Source organism: Cavia porcellus, unplaced genomic scaffold (genome assembly GCF_034190915.1).
Source record: "Cavia porcellus strain 051 isolate PalLab524CR breed Dunkin Hartley unplaced genomic scaffold, mCavPor4.1 scaffold_8, whole genome shotgun sequence".
NCBI lineage: Eukaryota > Metazoa > Chordata > Mammalia > Rodentia > Caviidae > Cavia > Cavia porcellus.
The window spans coordinates 19745699-19750496 of NW_026947491.1; the positions used below are offsets into that span (position 1 = coordinate 19745699).

The 4798-nt window shown below is 42.7% G+C and overlaps 1 pseudogene; it reads left to right on the plus strand.

The window, feature by feature from the left end:
* The first annotated feature begins 3865 nt into the window (after positions 1–3865).
* LOC111755915 (Ig heavy chain V region 1B43-like) lies at positions 3866–4577 on the plus strand (annotated as a pseudogene).
* Positions 4578–4798: the final 221 nt, after the last annotated feature.

The window sequence follows — 4798 nt, forward strand, 5'->3', positions numbered from 1 at the left end:
ATGTATTAAGAAAAATTATGGCAAACTTACAGAGAGGGAACAAGCACATTCTCATTTACAAGTAGAATACAATAATTTTGGTTACAGAGAACTCTTGAGTCACATGAATCAAGTTCCAAAGCTGCTCTCCTCAACATGCCGAGTAGTGTAAGTGTTCAGATATTGGATTCTTCAACTCATTCTGATAGAGTGAGTTTTAAGTTTTCTCATAACAACAATGATGATTATATGATGTAATGTACTTGTTATTTTGAATGTGTAACCATTTTAGAGTGTGTAAATATTTGAAAACCTTCCATGAATAGAGAGGTTTCAAAAGTCATGATTACTCTCCATATGCTGTATTTGTATTACATTTCCACAAATTTTGTGTTCAGCTTATAACTGATCCATTTCAAGTTTTACATGTAAAAAACCCACAATTACACAATAGCATGCAATTAAAATTTTTTAAAAGATGAAAAATCTTAGAATAAAGGAAGACATGAATGGGTCATTTATTCTTAGTATTCACCAAAACAATAGCCTCTCTCTCATGTTTTGTGAAAAGATGAGCTGAATCCTTTTAACTTACAAGGTTAATTTCATTTTCAATAGCAAGACACCATTTTAAAACTACAGAGGAACATATTTTAGTTATATAATAAATGTATTTTTACTTGCTAAACTAATGAGGCTAATCCCATGAGTAATTAGCACCCCACATGAGGATGTTCACTGCTGAATCAGGAAAATATTCCCTACCATCCCCAAGCCATTTCTGCTTCCTGCCTCCCTACCCTAGTCCTCCTCATCCTTGGCCTGCCCTTAACTAGGGAGACTGGAGTCCGGTCCATCTGCTCCTGGCCACACTGCTCTGAGCTTGTGATCAAAACTTCGTAGAGATATTCTGAACACTCCCTCTACCATCACATGCATGGGGGAGGGCTACCATCATTTCAAGCTTAGTCAAAGTATGAGAATATTGAAATCCATCATGTATGTCCAAGTCTGTTTAAATAAAGGAAGAAAAAACAATCAGACAAAGCTTTTCAAGAACTATGAAGCTTATGAAAAACATCTGCCGGAGTTTGTGACCTGAGACACAGTGTGAAGCTACAGAGCTGCTTGGGGTGTGCACGGACTGACCCCATATAGAGGACTTGAATGAGAGCAGGGGAGGGGTGAAAGGTTTCTGATAACAGTGTGAGGTCTGCTTTAGCACACTGAGGTCTGGTCATCCTTGTGAACGATGTTGCTTGTGCTTGTGACAAAGTTCTGTATGCGGTACATACAGCAAAAGTAGCAGCTGTGTTTTCTCCTCTGTCTCATTAGAAAGCAGATGGGGCCATGTGTGTCTCCTGGTGAGGATCCTATCTGGTTCCTGTCTGGAGAGAGCTGCAGGACTCAAGCCCTGAGTAGGACATATATGTATTAATACTTTCTCATTTTTCCATTTCCCTTAGAATTATTATGTAGGTATTACCTCCAAGAGAATGTTATGGATTCTAGGTGTTAGTTCTATAATTTCTATGATTTGTGATCTGCAAATTGTGGGTCACAGAAAAGTTGAAAACTTGTAGCAGTTCACAGATCTGTGAGATGCAGTCCTGAAGACTCCAACGCATGTAACTGTGAGGACACAGCTCTGCCCAGAAAGCCTGGATTAATCTCCTTTCTACATGTGTTATTCTACAGGGGTCTTGGCTTGCCCACAAATTTGCATTTCAAAGTTGCCTCCTAATGAGAAGAGGAAACAATAAAACAATTCCTGTGCTATAGAGATCTGCCAAAAAATACAGTGTATGCATAAGGAGCAGAGCAGGATGTGACCATGGGTTAAGTCTGCTGAAGAGGAAATAGAGAAACCCTTTCCCACAGAGTTACTCCCTGAGCCGTGCATCCTTCTCCATACTGTGAGTAGCAGCCCATGCAGGCACAGTATGAAATGGAAGCACAGCTTAATGAGCAAGCAACACACTAACACATGGTTTCAGGTGAATCCATAAATTGCCAAAAGCCTCAGGCCAAGACTAAGAAAGGCACGGATATGGAAGTTATCATTGTAGGTCCTGCACAGGGAGCCCCGTTCTACCTACAGAAGACCTGTAGGGTGAGCACACTGCAGAGGTTTACACTTGAGTGAAGCACTAGGGCTTTTACCTCCTTTCATACCCCACTCTCAAAACCATGGGCAAATGTCTCCCTGAGTGAGGCATGGACACTGCCACCTGCCAAGAGGGGAGAAAGCTCACCATCTTTTGTGTAGTTTCTCAGCTGAGATCACTAGGCATTTCCATCACCACACAGCGCATATTCTAGGCAGTTCCTGCACAGAAGGACAGGGACTTATGTGCCTCACTGATTGTGTCTGCTGTGCTCTAAACTGGATATAATAATGACATTGTAAGCATTCTTCATGGTGTTCTGGAAGGAAATATCAAAGACTTCCACAAAAAGTGGCTTTAAAAGGCAATGTCTCACTATTTTGCTTTGGTCCAGAAGTTATGTACATTTTAATACTGAATCTCTTGTTCTCAAAGCTCTCGGATGTGATAAGCTCTGTTAGTCTTGTTGGTAGGAAATTGATTAAATGGACTTCAACACTCCATTCCAGATTCCATTGTCAGGTGTGTATGAATTCCGATGTTGATAAACATGGAATAGAAATATAGAACATAAAAGACAAAAATAGAAGGAAGTCACTGTGGTCTGAAACTGAATTCCTAAGTATGGCTAGGAAAAGAAGAATGGGGCCACAAACAGGGGTGCCGGTACACATGCACATGGCCAGCAAATGGAAGTCTGAGGAAACAGAACCACAAGATCAAGGCTAATGTGAACTTGGACTTGAAAAATGCATTTTCACACACACACACAAAGCAAATATGTGTACTGAGGCAGGCACGCTGCCACAAATTTCTAATTCTGACCTTCAAGAAGAGGAGGCAGGATGAGCACCATACATCTGAAGTCACCCATAGCTGCCTAGTGAGCTTGTGGTCAGTTGCAGCCTCAGTACCTGGACTACAGAGTGCCGCTCTCATTACAATAAATGAACAACACAAAGAATGATAAATACAACGTGATAATAGTACAGATTCAGGTTGAATTTTAGGGACATTGTTATTGTGTACATGATGTGCATAATACATAACTGTCCATAAAAGGATAACTCATGTGAATTTGGCATTTTGTATTTAGGAATAACCTCCAGAGAGGAAGGCGGAAGCTGGACCTGGAAATGCTCACAGGGTAGCTGTGTGTCATTTCACACAGACATCCTTCTATTTTCCAGTGATTCAAAACATCTCCATAAAGTAAGCACAGAGCGCCACATCCTTATTTCCAGCTTATACTGGATCTGCTCAGGTGGGACTAGGATCACAGAGTTTCTTAGAGCAGGAGGCAGGTGGACCTCTCTCGACAACAATGATGATGCAGCAAGCTATCAAGTGCATTGCCTAGGGAGAGAGATTTGGAACACAAAGATACCTGTGCTCATGTTCATCCTGAAGCAGCAGCAGCACAGCCTGGATGGGGAGAGACTGAACTGGGGCACAAGTAGGGAGAAGAGGGTGGAGGATGCTGAACTGGGATCAGGAGGCTGAGGCCATCACTGCCCTGCTTCCATTATTCCTACGAATCAAATTCCCATTTACAGATTCTAAGTCAACTAGAATTCAGGTTGGGAGGTTGCTCTTACAGTACAAAAGACTAGAAATGTCCTGCTATCAGTTTCTCCTTCATATATGAAGTGTGCTCCCCACATGCAAATTCACCTTTCAGCTCTAGATTCAAAATCTGCTCATGGACTGTGAGAGCTCACAGCTCCATCCCCAGACAGGTCTGAGGTCTCCCAGGAAGGCAGGGGTATGGTCTAAAGATGAGACTTCTGGGTTTTCTGTGCCTGGTGACAGATCTTCATGGTGAGTTTCTTCAATGTGGAATGTAGACCCATGGAAAGGTTTGGAAAGCTGGTGACTGACAAGAAGGTTTTTATTGTTCCTAGGTGTCCTGTCCCAGGGGCAGCTGCAGGAGTCAGGGCCTGGCCTGGTGAAGCCCTCAGAGAGCCTGTCCCTCACTTGCTCAGTCTCTGGCTACTCTGTCACCAGTGCCTATGCTTGGAACTGGATCCATCAGCCTCCAGGAAAGAGCCTGGAGTGGATGTGGTTCATAAGCTACAGTAGTGGCACTAAATACAACCCATCCCTCCAGAGCCACACCTCCATCTCCAGAGACCTGTCAAGAACCAATTCTCCCTGCAACTGAACTCTGTCGAAGAGGACACAGCCACCTATTACTGTGCAAGAGACGCAGCAATTTCATACAATAGTGAGCACAGAAAAAAATCACCCTGCAGGGAAACCCAGGACCAGTACAGCACTTGCACACACTGCTGTAGGGAACCAGCTTCCCAGCCCTGTAGTGACAGCCTGGAGAGTTTTCTGTCCCTGATTAGCATCTCTATCACAGGCCCAGGCACAGAGATCCCTGGGATCTTCAATGTCTCTGATCCTCAAGTGTTATGTTTTCATGAATCAGGCTTTTGTTTCCACATCTATTTCCTTATGATTTTCACGATAAATTTTCAATGAAACCAGTTTTTCACTATTCAACTGATTACAGTCTCATTAGTTTTTATCTATGAAACACAACTATGAATTATTTCTGTGTTCACTGCAAGTCTACCCTCCACCCTCATATGCATCTGTAGGTCACCTTATCCTGAAGGTCACTTCCCAGTTCTTGTTTATGCAAAGCCCTTTTTCTGAATGGCTGCACATCACTGTGTGTGTTGATCTGAGTGTTCACTTAT